The sequence below is a fragment of the Petromyzon marinus genome, chromosome 49, assembly GCF_048934315.1.
Source record: "Petromyzon marinus isolate PM22_M1 ecotype Great Lakes invasive population chromosome 49, UKy_Petmar_22M1.pri1.0, whole genome shotgun sequence".
In the NCBI taxonomy this organism is placed as follows: domain Eukaryota; kingdom Metazoa; phylum Chordata; class Hyperoartia; order Petromyzontiformes; family Petromyzontidae; genus Petromyzon; species Petromyzon marinus.
Genome location: NC_133715.1, coordinates 9,275,500 through 9,296,295, shown reverse-complemented (window position 1 = coordinate 9,296,295; position 20,796 = coordinate 9,275,500). Strand labels below are relative to the sequence as shown.

The 20,796-nt window shown below is 45.5% G+C and overlaps 1 protein-coding gene across 7 annotated transcripts in view; it reads right to left on the bottom strand.

Annotated features, from left to right (window-relative positions):
* Window positions 1-20,796, bottom strand: part of LOC116953045 (dystrophin) — a 662,108-nt gene that overhangs the window by 275,081 nt on the left and 366,231 nt on the right. The window lies entirely within an intron of this gene.

Below are 20,796 nucleotides of genomic sequence, written 5' to 3'. Positions count from 1 at the left end.
AACGCTCCCACAATTGTTTACAAAAGGGCGTTTTGCAACGGCTATTGTTGCAGCCTTTCAAATGAGCCTCAGTCGCCCGTCAGCCGTGGTTAATGAGACCTAAAATTCAAAGTGATCCATCGATTGAGTGCGAGACAAAGACCGAGAGGGTAGAGGTCACGCAATACTCCATTTATTACAATCAGTGCAACATGCACGCATGTTCCGAACGCCCTCGCAGACACGAGCACGCGCGCCGTCCGCTGCACAAACGCGAACTTTGGCGCCTTTATTAGCGCCAGCGTTGTGAAGCCTGTAACCCCGGCCATCATCTCTCTCCGCGCTATCTGTGGGTCACTATCGCTCAAAACTTCCGCCGCTTATTAAAACTCGGCTGAATGAGCGGATGCAGCGAAGATGCCTTCGGGCAGGAACCATAACATTTCCAATGTTTGTCCTTTACCTGCACATATATCTCTGTTTCTCTTGATCCTCTGACTTCCAATGAATGTAATCTCGCCGCCACGGGGGTGAGAGAGGAGAGCTATCTGCCTGCTACAAGTGCATCGGCTGATGGCTTTTTTTTATGCATTCACCTGGATCTGCGTGTATGCCAAATTAGCATGCGGAGGAGGGAGAAAATTAATCATATTCCAATCTGGTATTCAGTGTCATCCGCACGTGAACTCTGAAGAGTCACATATTGATAGGCTACATGTGTGTACCTTAGCCTCGCCAATTAGCATGCGTGCGAAAAATATTTTAAACAACTTCATTTGTCTGCCTTGGATATGAAATGAATGGCTGCGGTGTGCTTTTATTCCACGCCCGGGCCTTTATTGCTACATATAATGAATAGGCCACTGTCAAAGCTTGCAGAATTTAGGCAAAAATAAACCACAAAGTTAACGTGAAAATTCGTGGCAGGTAAGCAACAAAATTGGCTTGACATAGCAGTAAATCTACACAACTCTTCGAAGTGATGTTGGAGAGAAGAAAAAAGTTAACGAGACTTATTTTTTTGCGGGGGTGGGGGGGGGGACCGAATCCCGACCAACAATTACCCGCATCGCACCACTTTTATTTCTCAAAATTGCAGCCTCAGTGGCTATTTAAAATGAATCACAAGGCATAACGCGAATGCATTAAAACGCCCGCCGCAATTATAAGGCCTGGGCTAGGTCATTCATCAACGTCACGCACGGCTTGCGGGTGACGGTTCGAAGCCTTCCAAAAAAATATTCAAAAAAAATTGCGGCAGCTGTTCCGCTGTCCGCCACTTATTTTGAATCGCACTCCCGGGGAGAGCCACGCAGGCCGAGGAGGTCCCACCAGCCCTCTCCGAGCACTCCGCCCCACTTATTGCCGAAACCTGCAACCGGGGGCAAAAGGGGCCTCGCGCACGCACGCACGGCTCATTCGATTTTGGGAGGAAAATTGAGTCCATGGAGGGGGGGGGGTGAGACACTCCTTTGGGACTAGCGCCCTCTGTGGCCTCTTTGTAAAATGATGCCATCGCCCGCTGCCGGTGCTTACTCAGCCGGGGTGAAGCGGGGTGCCGAGCAAGCAATGCGGCCCTTCCCTGAGAGCAACATTTAATTACAGAGCACCCATTTGATACTGGCCGAATGCCCCCCCCCCCGCGCCTCCTCCTCCTCCCACAGCGCCGTCCCACGCCCAGCCCGCTCCGCTACCTTATTTTACAGCACAATAAATATTTATAACGCACGCATCTGGAGATGCCTTGCTAGTGGGAGGGAACTACAGAATGCAGCCAACCCCTTCTGGCATTTAAAATCTATTAAAGGCAACAGTACATTCTCAGCCAATCCATTTTCTTAGCACGCTCTGCATACTAACCTCCAGCCATCTCTCTTGTCTGATGTCGTACAAATGCTGCTAATGTCACCGCGATTGCGCCGACCTTAAGCCGAGTTTTCATTTTCGTTTATCGCTTCCTCCGTAACGTGGCTAAAAGGTGCGAGAAAAGTTTCCCTCCACCGAATGTGTGGCAATGCGAAAGGAATTTCCTAACTCGTCTGACTTTTTCATTTGCGTCGCCGGCCGCATTTGCCATTAAGATGTGCCAAGCGCATATAAATATTTACAAGGCGGCTAATGAATAACAATTAATCATTCATGAGCCCCGGGCTCGTATGACCATGGGGCGATGAGATGGGGACACGCCCACAGGCGCGTTTAACTCGATGCAACAGCGGAGCAAAGGGGGTTTAGAGAAATGCAATAATTTCCATGTCCAATTTGCAAGCACTCGGGGTACGTAACACTGCCCCCACCGGTCACACTATTCAAATACCCTCAGCCGCTTGATTGTCCCGCAGGCTGTATTTATTTACCACCTACAAGGGCTGCTGCAACGAGGACCTCTCGGCACCGCTCTTTGTGCCATAACTTACTGCGGCGTTATTATGTGCCTAGATTACCCAGCGCAACGGCCAGACTACATCATTTTACCGTGCGCACGCCTCCACGCCAGCCTTGGCGTGCGGGGAAAAAGCGGCGACGGCATGCACCACCACCTTCGCCCACAAATCCATGGAAGAATTAATTTAACTCCACAGAATTTTCATTAACTCTCAAGGAATTTACGGCCATTAGTTGGTTAACTGTACACATTCACCTGGTTTTAAATCTGCCAAGGGGAGTGTGTGGTAAGGCTGGAATGAAGCGAGTGAGCGAGCGAGCGAACGAGCTCACGTTTCTTTGCGTGCTTCATTTAGCTGAAATCTGCCAGCCAGGGTCTATGGATGGGGCTCTTCATAAACCAAGTCATACTATTTTCAAAGGAGCAGCTTTTCAATTACTTGTGCACGCCACTGCTGGCTGAAAGGGCCCCACTCGAGGAAGCTCCGGAGAGCCCCTCTGGAGTGCCTGGGCCTATTCTTGCACGCTCTACAGATGCCTCGGAAAAGGTGGAAATATCCACACGTTATCGCGCCACGTGCAATCTGCCGATTACATAACCGTGGTCTACCCGTTTATATTGCTGGGTGGACAGAGGCGGGGGGGGGTGAAATTCAGAAATTTGGCCACTGTTTCAACTGCCAAGCCCTTGGGAGAATTAACCCCACGGTAGCACCCCCACAAGCCGAGCAGAACTGTTAAAAGTGCCGGTCGAAACGAGGGAATGAAGACACATCAGGTTATAGTGAAGGACCCCTCCGAGAAATTTAACAAAACTGCCCCATGGAGGTACTTAAAAGAGGCCTTGCTATCAATGCAGTAGGGTTTAACAGTGGGCAAACCCAATATCTGCGGCTTATAGAATCAACCACCAGATGACCGCAATCTGGAATTAATTGGCCGGATGTGGTGGCGCACACGTGTAGTCTCGCGACTCGGAGACAGGGCTGGTGGACGTCAACAAGAAATCACGAGACAAATCAAAGTGCACGCATCGCAAGGTTTCTCCGTACATTTAAATGTTGTTCCCTTGTACGAAAGTGTTTCTTTAAGGTAATCCAGTGCTTTCTCTGCATGCCAAATTCGTCAATAAGAAAATGGCCAAACGTGGCCAGCAACTCATTCCTGAAAAAAAAGTCTTACTCAGCAAGACTTGTTTTGTGATGTAACTAAACTACATGTAGTCCCCGACTTACGATGGAGATGCGTTACGACGACCCCATCGTAAGTCGAAAATATCGTAAGTCGAAAATGGCCTAGCCTACCCAGGAGTCTTAAAGAATGGTGATAATTTAGCAAAACAGAGCAATTTACAGTACCGTACTGTATAAACTATATACGGTATGTATTTATTAATTACAATACTGTATTGCACAGTAAAATTTAAAGTAAAACACAAGGTAAATTCTTAGCCTACCTATATGAACTGCAATTTCATAGAAAGTTTTTTCAGGAAACAATCCTATCTGCTATAAAAACTTTTAACATGCATTGAACGTATGTATCGTATCGTGGTAACCCTAAAATGAAATCGCTAAAGCTATGTATCATACATGCATTGAATGTATCGTAACGTATCACATTCTACTGTACTCACCAAGATCCTGTCCGTCGTCTGCATACTTGAACGATGTTAGGTTGTTGATGGCTACATTAACTTAGTTGTCGGAAGAGGAGGATGGCGATGATAAAGTTACAGTATCGTACCTCGTACGCTGCTGCGTTTGCCTGCCGCACGAAATTAAAAAATATTTAACAATTTTGTCGTATCGCTATCGCCATCGTAAGATCGAAATATCGTAAGTCGGACCATCGTAAGTCGGGGACTACCTGTATTTATAATAAAGCTACCCAACTGGTACATAATAACAATCATTATTATTTGTGACCCACCAATAGTCCACCATTATTACACCATGAGTTTAATTTTGGCCAGTCGATAAATATATTGTACAAATTCAATATTCGTGTCTGGCAGGCCTTTGTGACTTGATTTAATATTAAATGGTGTTAATAAAAAAATGATACGCTTTACTGAGCACCGTGGGTCTCAGACGAAGTGATCAAAAAAGACATGACAACTGGATATGCTAATAATGTTAATCCTTCACACTGGCGTGAATCCGACAGTTATGCGCCAAATAATCTATGCGATGCCACCAGGTTGTGTTGCGTTTTGGGGGAGATTCGATACACAAGTCACAGCATCAGAAAACTTGCCAAGGTACCTAAGTGCAAAAATGTACCGAGGTTAAATTTTTTTGTCAATTCTTGACAAGGGCATTGGTAGCCGTAGAAGGGATTCTGTGTCTCTCTATGAGCCATCCCAAGTGGCCTACAACTTGGGAAATTAAACACACAAGGATTAGACGCAACTTTCTCTTGTTAAATTCCATTGTATCCCACGTCTGACAATACCAGCTCGGTGTGTTGTTATTAAAAATTGACGCATCTGACTCCACGTCAGTCTTGACCCAAACACGGACGTTTCTTCAACATCCCAATTGAATTGCTTTGGGGGAAAAAAACATTGCTTGATATTAACGATTCCAAAGGACACTCACGAGCACCATGAACTGTCTGACATCCAGTGTGCCAATCTTACTTTCCTAGCAATAGAGTGCAACCAAATTATCACTTGACATGGTATTCTGATTCATCACCAGCATGACAAACGTACCAGCGTTTTCACAGTCTCTTATTAAGAAGTCCTAACTTGAGGACATTGCCAAGGGTTTTATTTGAGGAATTTGCCGTGTGATTTTTTACTTTACCAGTTAAGGCCCACTAAGCTATATAGCTCTTTTTCAGAAGCGACCTGGCCACAAATGATAGCTCAACGAATTGGCTTATCATGTGCATATTTATATCAGCCAAATACTCAAAACGCAAGTTGGTAAATATGGAGGGAAAAAACGGAGGACACGAAGAAAAATCCGCACAACCACTGGGGGAACATGCAAACTCAAAATACATAGGCGTCAGTGTCTGGATCGAACCCATGACCTCATGCATACCAGGCGAGGTAGTTAACATCTCACCACAGTGCCCCCCCCCCCAACCCCAATTATCATGTTCAAATAATACAAAGTCAATGGGGCAAACCTGCAATTCCTCGCTCATGTCACTGCTGGCAGAAGCCCTTCCCTCTAGAGCTAATTTTTGGCCATGCTGGCCAGATGTCTTGGAAGAGTATACTCACACTTTACCCAAACACAGGTGACCTGCCGATTGACTAACTGTGGTGAATCCATTTATACTGCTGGGTGGACAGAGGCAGGGATGGGAGGTGGGGCGTAAGACGGTTGCTGCACCGTTGTTTCAACTGCCGTGCTGGATAAACAAACCAGTCACCTGCGAATTACAAGTCCAGTGTGCTCGTCACCATATCAGAACCATGCGTTCACAATATATCATCTATAATTATAGAAGTCAAATCAATGTCAAAGCCGACTTCCACTCAAATACATTTCAGGGCGGAACGTATTTCCAGGTTAGAGGCCTGAGCCAGCAGAGGAAATGACACTTTATTTTGATAGGGCTACCCACCAGAGAAATAAGGTATCAGTCTATCCCTGGCCAGGATTTTAACTCTCAACCGCAGCAACGCGAGGCCAGAGACTGGAGGAGTTGCGTGCATTTAAACAAAACATAATGAGGGGTGTTACCTAGCACTGATGTTTTTTCATCAAATAGTTAAATGTGGCTTATCTTCAATGCTTTAATTTCAGCAAAAGCATTTGCCCAAGCATGTCTAGCTCTGGGGAGAGACCACTGTGTTGGGGGCATATAACCGGCTAGAAATTTCCAGATTGGAAGACGTTTTGACATGGTAAGGTACATTCTCCACATTGTTCAATGTTACCGTTTGTGGCAGCACCAGAGGAGTAGCACAGACCCCTGCAGCATGCGAACACGCACATCTGTGTACGTGCCACTACCATGGCACAGAGACTACAAAAAATGTCTAGTTTTTATCGTAGAAATGCACACTGTATACATGCTATATGTATGGTGAACTACTCTTCGCACTGTATGCAGCCAACCGTGCTAATCAGAGGTGATGATTCATGATTATTTTTTTTTAGCACATCCACCACCATCCAAAAGCAGATATGAATAATAAAGACCCAAAGAGTATGAATAATAATAGTCACATATATGCTGATGAAATGTAATTAATTCCACATTCGAAAAAAGCATGTGTTACATGCATAAAACGGCTGTCATGATCGCACACAAATGGTGATAAACAGCAGCTAGTTTCTTGGGTCAGTTGAGCATGTTGCAGACACAACAAGTTGCGGTCATATATTGCTAGGCCGCCGGAATTGTGGTCCAAAAAAATCTATCGGATGATGTTTCTTCATTTTGCAATGATCTCGTACTGCATGATGATTTCATCTTAAGATTATCTCGCACAAAGAACCCTGCCGGACTTGATGGGATTGGAGCCGAGCCTATCGCCAATTTGTCAGAGCCGAAAATAAAACACTGCAAAATGTAAAAGTTAAAAAGTTTGCATTATTATTAACTAACTTTATTTTTTATTCATTGGCGCCAAAATTATATAAGGGTGGCTGTAAAATATAAGCGAACATGGCAAGCTCAACCACAATGCGACACCAACTCCTCATTAGTGTACAACTTCTGCGATGATTAACGCAAGTTTACCAAAACCAAAAGTTAATATCATGTCAAAACACGAGGTCCACAATATAGATCTCGACATTAATGCGTTCGCTTGCGCTGCGTGTGCGACGGATGTTATTAAAATCCAATGTAGGGTGTGAGGGGAAGTTTTGGAAGACGCAAGTGATTTTAAACAAAATGACCCAGCATGCACAGCTGCGAGCTGTGAAGGCCAACTCGTTTGCCATCACACAGATCCCATTAGCATCTGGGCAAAAGCAATTAAACAGCTGGAGCTTAATTTTGCATTTAAAGCTGCCATTGTAAGATCCTCATTATTCCACCAAATTGTCTAATACGTTTAAACAAATCACAATTTTAATTTTCCTTGGACTGTTTAAAATGCAATCATTTCTTCGGTCTGTCTGCCTAATGGCATTAATGGTTACATTTTGTGCTTTTGTATCTGACAAGCAGTCCCAAAATTTGAGAGGTATAGATGCCTTAGGAATTTAATTTTACAAACACAAATGGTGGTAACGGTAGCAGAGTGCTTAGTGGCAATCAACCGGGTTTCGCATTAAATCAATTACTATCTGTGACCAAGTTTTTTGTGAAGTGATATCTAAACTTGTTTTGAGCCACCACTGTCTATCCCTTTACCAACCCCCTCACTGACCAGTGTGGTGAAGTATGGCCAAAATACCTCTATGACTAACACGGCTTGTGGGGAGGCCTTCATCCAACAGTGGATTGACAAAGGGTTGCAATTTTTGTTATTACTATTGTTACATTAACACGAATATCCACGCTTCTTATGGCATTTGCTTCATAAGAGAGATATACTAATATTAGGGTCGAGGATGTGTTTTCTTTACTCACTTTGTCTGATGCTTGAGGAATTCGTCAAAATGTAATTTGCCAAATATACCCAGAGACCCACAGTTCTGCTTCCCCAATTCTTTTTTTTGCAATATACATTTGAGAATGAAAACATGCATAGCTGTTCCCTAATAAGGGTATGAAAAATTTACTCAAGGCAGTTAATGCGAAATCCGACAGCAAAAATAAAGGCCTTCAAGAAAGCGCAATTCTGACACAACTTCACCTTTATCGGTTGGCACATTCATTGGGCGTTTCGTCAAATTTTGACCGAGTAACACATTGGCCTCACACGGCCTCCGAATATAGCTCAGGGCCAAGCAGTGCCATCGGAGAGGCGAATTATGGTTTCATTGCCTGCGACGCCAGTCAGCACGATGTGAGGACACGGGCATCGCCTCGTCATCGACTCGCAACGAGACTCGTTCATCGCTTGCCGTGTCAGCAGCGCGGCCCGGGTTCAGCGATGGAAGAAACAACCTGGCCCTGAGTTGCACACTGGTTTTCACGAGCTCTTAACGGCTACTCACTAAGTAAAAATGAGGGGGGGGGGGGGGTGAAATGTTTTATTTCTCCGCCGCGATGTTCACGCACATTTTAAATTAGTCATGAAAGATGATTCTATATTTGAAGCTTTCGTGACTGCAAGGATTCATACTCTTTGGTTTTATTCGGTAAAGTCACGTAGATAAAATAAAACAGAATAAAAGAAAATAATTAAATCACGACGTTTCGCAGGCAACACAAGCTTCCGTCTTCAGGTGGAAAAGTCAAGGCAGAATATCTGTGTGGTGACTTTTCCACCTGAAGACGGAAGCTTGTGTTGCCTCCGAAACGTCGTGATTTAATTATTTTCTTTTATTTTGTTTCATTTTATCTACGTGACTTTACCGAATAAAACCAAAGGGTATGTCACGAAAGATGGTCCGACGATATTTTCGCGTAATTAAACCGTAACATTCTTAAATTGATATCACGTTCGGTCTTTAACTGTGGAAGATTTTTTTCCAATACGGCATCACCTGGATCCACAACAAGAGAGATGGCCAGGCTACCAAGTTGTTAATGACTCGGTCAGCACTGCTGAGAACCCGAGCTCGAATCCAAGTTTTATTTAGCCCAAGATTAAACCAGGGGTGGTTTACACTATATTCTTAGCTCTTTTGGTAAAGTCACGTTGAAGGGAAACAATAAAATAATAAAATATATGTATAAAAGAATAAAAATTCTCACGACGTTTCGACCATAACACAAACGGTCATCATCAGGTGTGAAAAACCAACGGCAAGAAACATTTGAAAGAAGTGGCGGTTTGCATTTGTTTATTTATTTTTAAACGGTGTTTGTATTTATTTATAAAAAAAACCGTTAGCACCACGCGCAGCGATTTGGCAGTTTATTTAGAAGGACGAGTCCATCTATGTTCTGAAAAGAGGAGGGGGGAGACGAAAAAATAATGTATGCTGCTTTACACTGTCGCAAAGTTGACCGCCTCAGCCTGGTCAACAAAAGCTGCGAATATGTCCTGTGCAGAAAATCTTGGACACAAGTTACAGCACTTCTCTGTGAGATTTTCAAATGGAGTCTTTGTCTCATATCATTCTAAATGCACACCAGAGATACAATAGGGAGACATTTTTTTTCTTATGCGTTTAGCTGAGCGAATGTTCAACCATTCAATAAATGTCCTTTAAGAAAGGAGAGAATGCACCGGCATGTAATAATATCGTTTACAGTAAATTTTAAAAAATGTATAACTCTAACATGTTGCTAATGTTTTCCGTGTTTGCACGATGGTTAGTTTCCCAAAATAAAAATAATTGAATAGTAAAAATAGCATGCTTTATAAGATGGTCAATGGTTCCAGAATTTAAAAATGGCAAACGACCAAACAAACATGCAGAGCAAAGTGCTGGCTTTTTAGCTAATATGAAAACGTATCATTTTCAAAAGGTTACCCAACTGTGGCTCAAGTATTTCTTTTCAGCTCTTTGTGACATTTACATTTAAACTAGGCTTGTAGTTCTGGCTGATGTATTACTATATAATGGTCCGTAAATGTGACTTTGAAACTGTATTTGTCATATTGCACATTTATTGCAAACCTAATGTATCAAAAGTAAAAAAAAGCTAAAAAAATGAAACTGGAGAGGCACTGCAACAACAAACCTGCAGCAGTGACAGTATTTCTGCAAAGGACAAGCGCAAATCAAAATCTGCGCTACGGTTCTAGGGAAATAAATGAATCTACAGCGGATGCACGTGGGAGTTCAGATGTGGCTGGGTCATCTGTAGAAATGTCCTGTTCGTTCCCCTTATTCCACTCGCACATCTAAATAGGGCCTTGTGCAAGGAGCCCTCTCGGTACTGATGAGCGCGGTTGACGATGTACGGCGCGAAAGAAGGTCAACACACATCCATTAAGGTGGTTTTCCACCGGCCAATTGCCGTGCCGAGTCAAAACCAAACCGTGACGAGCTGGCCTCACATGACATCTAAATCTAGCTCGGGGCCAAGCAGCGTCAGCGCCGAGGCCAATGACGATTTTATTGTGTGTCACGTCAGTCAGGACAATGTGAGGACACGGCATCACTGCGCCATCTACATGCGTCTCGACCCGTTCAGTGTGCATTACACCTCGGTATTTACATTGTGAGAACACAGCGCCATCACGTCATCTATGTACTTCTCGACTCATTCAGTGCATGTGACGTCATGAGCACGGCTCAGGTTCCTGCAGTTGAAAAACAACCTGGCCCTGAGTCTCGTGACGGGCTGGCTCGGGGCACAGGCCCGGCGTGGCTCGGTTGTGCAGTAGAAAAGGGGTATTATTCTCCGGGCTCACAGACTGCCACTCTGAGCTCCTGGAAACTTGCTTCAGCCACAGCACTGAATAGATTGAACACATCTCCAATGAGAATGAACCCATCAGTTGCAAATAACGAAAACAGTGTAACATCATACTAACGTATTTGTATACTTAATAATACTAATTTAAATAATTGACAGCCCTTAGGTAAGTCAATTCCATGCTGGTCAAAGGCCTACCCATACCATGCCTGTAATGGAAATCGCTTGACCATACCTCGCCATGCTAGTAAGTATGTGTTGATTAATGGGGTGGCCCAAGACCAGTTGAACTATTCCATTCTTGCGTATATGATGGTCATATGTTCAGGAGATAAATGCCAATTCCGAGGACTGCTATAAATGACAAGAGGGCTTGAGGAGACAGTTAATGCAGTTTTAGTTTAGATATAATTCACAGCTGGTGATAGCCACGGCAAGGAGTCAACCTCAGGTAGCTGTTCAACCTTGGGGCACAATGCACAAACCTCCGGCATCAACGTTCACATTATTTACTTTAGCAAACACGGATGAAACTCACGATTTCTTATTCAAACTCGTTCTGTTTTGGGAACATTTGGCCAAATCGCTCTTGGGTGTTATTGTACATGGAAGAAAACTAACTGGAGAAAGGCTGTGCATATGAGGAGACAAGATTTTGCTGAATGGACTGCATCATACAGTTGTATCATGGTCAATTATAAAAACAATAATGCCAATTTATAACCATTATGCAACCACTGGTCCCCCCCCCCCCGATATTAAAATATGCGCGCATAGATCGTGCGCCCACAATACTGTACGCATGCAATTCTCATGGCAAGTGGCTGTGAATCTTCAGTCTTTAATAGAACGTCAGCTAATGCAACCTAATGTGTAGCTATTATTTCATTATGACGAGTATTTTTACTTGATTACAATTACAAGGATGGCTATCAACTGAGCAAGTGGAGTTATGAATATATATTCAGTCTGATTTCTTCAGTCTAATTAAAGATTTCTGATTCTGATTTCACTTGGTACGAGATTCCAAGCGACTGAACGCAGGCGGCAAATTTCCCCCACACTTCTGCGCTCTGTACCAGCTCCTCGCGCTCAGAAATGCCACTCATTATATTTGCACTTCACAGACGTTGCTGAATGTTCTGCGATTGATGCAAAAGTATACCATTGTGTTTTACACTTCACATAGCCCACAACAGAGCAATATTATTGTGGAGGAGTACTGCCCATTATATAAGCCTTTTAGTAATTTTAATATTTGACCTCTCCAAAAAAAGCCAGTAATTTCTTGCTTCATTGAGCGTTGAGGTGGTGGGCTCATCTCCAGATCAATGCCCTGAGCCAGTGGTGGAAATTCCACGTTATCATGGTGGGGTGCGAGTTTCTCCATGGGGCAACCACTCTGAACTGGTACTCATTTATACGAACCCCAGACAGATGATGGGCTGAGTCAATGCCCCCCCCCACCTCCAAGCCAGTATTTGAACTCGCAACCTCCCGATTGAGAACCCGCCCCACCCCACCGCTGAGCCACCTGGCAGGTTATTCAAAACAAAATTATTGGCAGTGCCATCAACTGTACATAGAGCCTTGTGCCCTTATCATTACAGTATATAGTTAGAGGAACTGAGGATAAATGTAATTCGCCGCACTCAACAGAAATGTGGTGCTTTTGCACTCGCGTGAACTGCCTTAATGTCACAGACTTAGGTTACAGGAGGGCCAAGTGTGAAAAGAACACATGAATGCACTCCGTTATCCACTTATCGTCTTCCTATGGCTGGGTAATACGGCGGTACGAGTGGGTTAATGCCTATTCCCCGTGGGAATGCGGCATTGGGACCATCTCTTATATAAGACCTCAGTTTTGCATGTATTAAAAAATGATCCTGAAAGAAATAATGCATTAAAAATGAATAAATTTATTGCAAAAAATCATTCCAATCCAAGAGAGAATGGATTCAAAGGACAGTAAGGATGGTTTGACAAATATGAAAAAAACGTAATGAGAAGAGGTGGGGCGAGTGACAAATGGCATTGGGAAATGCAGGCAGGAGGAGGTAAAATATATTGGATTGGGACAACCGAGGGTCCTCGAGCTAAAGGAGCGAATATTCCATTTACACGGCGAGCAGACCCCTCGACCCACTCCTAAATGAAATATCGTGGCTCGCAGAGACCAACAATCAGATGCGTTTTCCCCGCACTAGATTATCAACAAAAACACGACGGGGGGTTTGCGGGCATTAGGGTGTAGCACCCACAGGTTTTGTTGCTATTTTTAAAAAAAAAGGAAGACTTCTGAGAGAATTCCCTTCTGGCATGGGACATTAATGCTTTCAAGCCCTGGAATAATTTAATTAACTGTCACCTGGGAAAAAAATAACTTTGGTCAACTGTGGGACATTACTCCCGAGTCACAGTGTTTTCACCTTCGGTTTCTTCAGGGTCGGGGTTGTTGCCGTCCACTCGGCAATCTGCGCAGGTCGTTGTGCTGGTTCGGGTATTAAACACAAAAAGGGATTTAATTTTACCCGCGGATTTACAGAAAATGTCGACGCCATGGGCGCCATAGTAGCGAGATGTTAACTACCTCGCCTGGTATGCAGGAGGTTTGTGGGTTTGTTCCCGACCCTGACACCTGGATATTTGGAGTTCGCGTGTTCTCCCCCGTGGTCGCGTGGATTTTTCTCCAGGTCCTCTGGGTTTTCCCTCCACATTTAGAAACATGCGTTTAGAGTATTTGATTGCAACACATTTCCACGTGATAAGCCACTTCATTGAGCTATCACTTGTGGCCAGGTCGCTTCTGAAAAAGAGCTGAAAAGCTCAGTGGGCCTTACCTGGTAAAATCATACAAATAGTTTTTAAGGGTACTTTTACATTGAAACTATTTGCAAACTATTTTATAGGAAAAATGTCCAGAAAACTAAATCTTAAATTACACTTGAAAAAAATGCGTGAATTCAGCCAGTATTTGCTCTGTGGACTTCTGTCAACAGAAACTTCAAGCCGAGGCCGTGGGACATTTAAGCACTGTGTAAATTGTATTGGCATTGCAAAGGCAAAAACGAATCCCCAACAAAGGCTGAGCCATGAAAACGCAAATATAAATATATCCAATGCTTACGATGCCCACCAAATGTTTGGCACAGATTTTTGTAGCCTGCAATTCATCTTTTTTCCTTTTCAAGTATTTACCCCGAGTGTCCCCCCCCGTTCAATAAATTTAATGAAAATCAACTACGTGAAATATATGGCAAAGAAAAAGATCCAACCCCCCCCCCCCCCAACAAAATGTTTGGGTAAGTACTGTTAGCCAGTATTATGTATGGTGGCTGGCATAGCACACGAAGGGCTGAGTGGCTAATGCTACTCCCGGCCACCTTCTGTCTCCCCGGTGCTGATGTTTTACACACTGCGCCACGTACTCATTATGAGGCCATTTTGACATTCAGGGAGGCCCAGGACCAGTTCGGATATTCGTCACCGATGTTGGCAGTGAGCGGCAATCGTAGTGCGCTAACCACAACACCTCCCAATACAATGCATACGAACATGTTACAGGAACATACACATACCACACAACTATTTTGAGAATCTCAAAAGTATAGTGGGAATTGAATGATATCAACAGGAATATGTTTTGTACTCATACCACAGGGCCAGGGCTGTCTGTAGACTTATTGGTATTGACAGAGGATAGGGAGCACCAACCGCTCACATTGTGGAACACAGTCTACAATCGTTAATTTATATTCGTGCAACACTACAAATCTACGGATGTGTGACATCAACTACAACATGATAAGCAAAATAATACGCAGCGATCCGAGTTGCAAGCTGCCAGGCATAGCTTTCTCAATAACTTCCATTACTGCACAATTCTGGGCGGGTCAACCTCGCTCTCTGATGTGTCGTTGCGTTGTTACCTCACGTTATTATTTATTCGCTTCGGCTTCGGGCTGGCCTACATCAAACACCAGCTGCTCAATTAAGCTCCTCAAAAAGCTCCCGGCATGCACAGGGAGACGCTGGACTTTGCGCGAAACGCCGGCTCGACAGCACAAACCGCAACAACAAAAACACACACACCCAGTGATTAATCTGGCGCTTGCTTTTCTCCGCAGGTCACACGCAATGCACCAGCCTCGTTATTTATTTTGTATTATTATCGTCATAACATTTGTTCAGCCAGGAAAGCCTCAAGTCCCAAGGCTCTTTTTCCAGTCGGGCCCTACTAATTTTCGCAGTGGGGGGGGTGACGATTGCTGCTTTCCGAATTAATTTACGAGCAAATGTTTTTTTTACTTGGCAAAGTTGGGTCATGACACTGCCCACACATGACCCCTGCTCTTTTTCAACTCGCGTCACGTGACCTTTAAACATCCTACTGTGAAAGAGACGGCGCGTCGTGTGTCTTTATCATGTTTAATGCACCCGCAGTATTACCCAGGGGCGGCCGCGAGCTCACACCGCACACCCTCGACTACGGGCGACAGAAAGGCGCCAGCGCTGGGGCCTCGCCACCGCCCCCAAGTGGGCCCGACGACACTCGTGACGGGAGGGCCGTGCAGGCCGCTCTGTGCAACGGGTGGTGGGGGGGGGGGAGTAATGTGGATCCCACCACCACCACCACCATGTGCGGCGAGGCCCATCAGGCAGCGGAGCTAAATCTCCACGCCGATTCTCCGAGACACCCGTCGTGCGGTTATTAAACTGAAAAATTGCTCCGCTCAAATGCCTTCCCCCCCCACCATCCGGCACCACGGCCGTGGCTCTTCAGGCGAGAGCTTTGCGGTGGTGGTGGTGGTGGTGGAAGGAAAAAGAGGAAGAAGAAAAAAATGCAGCCCGCCGTATCCGCCACAGTTTATCACACAACCCCGCTTCGTTTCATCCTATTTATCTCAGCGCAAACCCCTCTAAATCATGTTAAGTGGATGTGACCCGTTCCGGAATGATAAGCCGTACGGCCAACTTTTTTGGTAAGTAAAAAAAAAATCATTTTATTTTAGTTCCTTTTTTCTGTCTCTCTCTTTCAGGACTCTGAGAGAACTATACCCGTAGTTTCCTTCGGGTAGACACGAATTATACAGCCACTAAAGAGCAAAGTCATTTCTTTAACTAGAAAGCAGAAGAACCTATATAGATGATGCCGTGATGTATCGGCTAGCATACCGGACTGGCAAGTCGAGAGATTGCCAGTTCGATCTCATGGCGTGAAAGCTGATATAATGGGGTAAGTTCCTTAAAACCCGACTGCCTCAGGCCACCCAGGAATATAAATCGGCACAACCACGGCAATTTCAGAGGAAGGTCGCATGTGGCAGAAAAAAGTGTGGGCACTCCCAACTCTACTCAGATGCCTCGCCAGCACGGGATAGTCGTTTCAAAATCTAAACAAAATATTTTTTTGTATTTAACCAGGAAAGGCCCACTGTGCTCTAGAGCGTTTTCAAAAGCGACCTGGCCACAAATGATAGCTCAACGAAGTGGTTTATCACGTGGAAATTTCTATCAATAATAAATATGGAGGGGGAAAACCGGAAGACCCGGTGAAAAATCCACACAACCACACGCAGAAAATGCAAACTGCAAATATACAGGTGTCGGGGTCAGGATAAAACTCATAACCTCCTGTATACCTAGCGAGGTAGTTCGCATCTCTCCACCACGGCATAATAGAGCTCCCTCTAGGGGGAGGCCTTCTGTCAGCAGTGGTGCAAACAAAGCAGTTGTAGGGCTGTATCTTTGCTTCTTACAATCGCCTCTACATTGGACCGTTATTTTCTGAGGATTGGACGTCGTATGCATTACATTTTGTAAAAACACTACAGCGATGAAGAGCAACACAACTCGCTGACAAGTCCGAATGAACTGAGAGCACGGGGTGTTCTCTGAACACCTCGAACAAAAAGGTAACACACCTTCACCTATTTTTTCTTTCCCGCTAAACTGGAATGACAACAGGTCGCGGTGATGACTTCGACGGACAGTTACGACCCTCGATTCTACACACACACACTCCATCACTGTGTAGATCTCACAGTAACACACACACACACACTCCACCACTCTGTGTGTACCTCACAGTAACACACACACACACACACTCCATCACTCTGTGTGTACCTCACAGTAACACACACACTCCATCACCCTGTGTGGATCTCACAGTAACACACACACACACACTCCATCACCCTGTGTAGATCTCAGTAACACACACACACACACCATCACTCTGTGTGTACCTCACAGTAACCCACACACACACACTCCATCACTCTGTGTGTACCTCATAGTAACTCACACACACACACACTCCACCACTCTGTGTGTACCTCACAGTAACACACATACACTCCCCCACTCTGTGTAGATCTCACAGTAACACACACACACACACACTCCATCACTCTGTGTGTACCTCACAGTAACTCACACACTCCACCACTCTGTGTGGATCTCACAGTAACACACACACACTCCATGACCCTGTGTGGATCTCACAGTGACACACACAGACACACACTCCACCACTCTGTGTAGATCTCACAGTAACTCACACACACATACACTCCCCCACTCTGTGTAGATCTCACAGTAACACACACACACTCCATCACTCTGTGTGTACCTCACAGTAACTCACACACACACACTCCACCACTCTTTGTGGATCTCACAGTAACTCACACACACACACTCCATCACTCTGTGGATCTCACAGTAACACACACACACACTCCATCACTGTGTGTACCTCACAGTAACACACACACACACTCCACTATCCTGTGTGGATCTCACAGTAACTCACACACACACACTCCACCACTCTGTGGATTTCACAGTAACACACACACTCCACCACTCTGTGTGTACCTCACAGTAACACACACACTCCACTACCCTGTGTAGATCTCACAGTAACACACACACACACACTCCATCACTCTATGTGTACCTCACAGTAACACACACACTCCACTACCCTGTGTAGATCTCACAGTAACACACACACACACTCCACCACTCTGTGTGGATCTCACAGTAACACACACACACTCCACCACTCTGTGTGTACCTCACAGTAACACACACACACTCGATCACTCTGTGTGTACCTCACAGTAACTCACACACACTCCACCACTCTGTGTAGATCTCACAGTAACGCACACACACACTCCACTACCCTGTGTGGACCTCACAGTAACACACACACACAAACTCCACCACCCTGTGTAGATCTCACAGTAACTCACACACACACACACTCCATCACTCTGTGTAGATCTCACAGTAACTCACACACACACACTCCACCACTCTGTGTGGATCTCACAGTAACACACACACACACTCCACCACTCTGTGTAGATCTCACAGTAACTCACACACTCCACCACTCTGTGTGGATCTCACAGTAACTCACACACACTCCACCACTCTGTGTGGCTCTCACAGTAACTCACACACACACTCCACCACTCTGTGTGGATCTCACAGTAACTCACACACACACACTTCACCACTCTGTGTGTACCTCACAGTAACTCACACACACACACTCCACCACTCTTGTGTAGATCTCACAGTAACTCACACACACTCCATCACCCTGTGTGGATCTCACAGTAACACACACACTCCGCCACTCTGTGTGTACCTCACAGTAACACACACTCCACCACTCTGTGTAGATCTCACAGTAACTCACACACACACACTCCACCACTCTGTGTAGATCTCACAGTAACTCACACACACACACACTCCACCACTCTGTGTAGATCTCACAGTAACTCACACACACACACTCCACCACTCTGTGTAGATCTCACAGTAACTCACACACACACACACTCCACCACCCTCTCTGGACCTCACAGTAACTCACACACACACACTCCACCACTCTGTGTGGATCTCACAGTAACTCACACACACACTTCACCACTCTGTGTAGATCTCACAGTAACTCACACACACACTCCACCACCCTCTCTGGACCTCACAGTAACTCACTTGCGTTGACACTCAGCAGGCTCTACATCTTCAGTATTAGCGTGGGCAGATGGCCTTCATATCTCTCGTGCAAATGGCTTCTCACGGCCAGACAACTTCTCAGGCATTGCTTTTGGCATCAGCTGTGGGCCAGAAATGCTACGCTTGAAAATAAGGATGGGTGACGTGCCCAGGGAATGTAGTTTTTGGTTGGTGAGCAAGCAGCGTTCAATAAATATATTTCGACCGTACACCACGTAACTACCTACACACAAACACACACGCACTGTGAATCAGATTCTGGATAAGAGCAGTGAATTTCTATTACCATTGTGCCCACACTTTGTAGACGATGAAACAGCATTGGACTCAGTAGAAATTGATCCAGTCGTCCCGAGCTCTCACAAACCGAGAATATATGAGATGGAGAGGTTCGTCACCTTCCCACCTCGTTGTGAACCGTAGCGACGCTGCTGCTGCGGTCTGATGGTTAGCACGCACGCAGGACCTGCCGTCAAGTTGTCGCCGATTCGATTCAATCTCTGGGCGCAGCAATTGTAAACCGTGGTAAAAGTATCTTAATTCTCACCCCCCTCTGTCCACTGAGCAGTACAAATGGGATACACCGAAGTTAGTCAATCGGCAGGACGTGTGTGGTGCGATATAGTGTGGCTGCCCCCACCTCTTACACGACATTGCGTAAGCGTGGAAGACGAGGCCAAATACCCTCCCTTTAGCTCCCTCTATTGGAGACCCTTTCCCGCCCCAGCAGTGGCTTGAGCAAGCAATTTTAGGTTTCCACTTTTACAACCTACTCACCCCTTGCTTCAGCTTTTGTTGGGCAGCAGTAGCTGTTGAAAAAAGTATTCCGCGTGGAGCTTTCAACAATGCAGCAGATAGATTACGGTGACCGTTACAGTGAGTTACCAAACAATCCGATGCAGTAAACCGCTCCTCAAAGTACGGCACAAATGTAGCCATAGTCTGCTCTCTGTGCGTTTGCTCGTACATGCTCCATCAGTCCCTCTACTTATGAGTCATTTGCTTCCATTGAGGCTCCCAATTGGTCTTTTTAAGACCACTTATGGACGTGCGCTAGACAAAGACCGATCTTTGCCGATTATTCTTCTTTTCATGTTTCGAGTTCTTTCATCACTGCCAATGTGCTGTGAGTGTCCCTTGAAGGGTGAAACCACCTCACCCCCCCCCATCGCAATCTTAAGTTACCACAAGTTCAAGGCGCTGTGCAGACTTTGGCTCGGCACAGACTGACATTGTATTGTTACGAACACTTCACCCCAACCTCCCACGTGCCCCCCCCCCCCCCCCCCCCATCAATGGTGATCAATTCTCCCGTGAACAAACCCTGGGGCATCTGAAATCAAGAGAGTGCCCCTCCATTTTCAGCCGAGGAAACACGCCGACAGATTTCACCACTGTTTCGACCGCACAAGCCACCGCGCTCGCTCTCAACAGTTGAGGGCAACTAAATCGCGCACAATGGAAACGCCTGAGCGATGCTAGACCAATCAACGAGGCGAAAGAAATAAAAAACGCAACACAAGAGGAAGCCCCCTCTCCGTGTTATGGACGTCGATCATTTCTCACTTGTTCGCCAGCACTGGCGAGATTCTTCAAATCGATCGCGCTTGGATGTATTGCAGTAACAACATTACGGGATGAGTGTCGTAAACAGGCGCTATGTAAAGTTGTGCCCGTGTAAAGCACCTTGAAATGCGGCGGAAATTTTTTTTGCAGCCAAGCCTGGCAACTCTGCTAAAACGCGCGATTCACTCTGATGTTCTCCGGCCGCCCCCATCGTATTTATCAACGCGACACACGTTCGTTTGGTGCGCAGCAAGCTCCCTTACAAGGCGCCAAACGTACACAGGCACAAAGATAACACTCAAACTGATTGGAGCACACAGTGTGTAAGCAATACTGACATTTGGCTTGGCCAATTGTAAAAGGGGCTAAAGTCAGCCTATCTGCTCACCTGCAGCCACACAGCTCCAG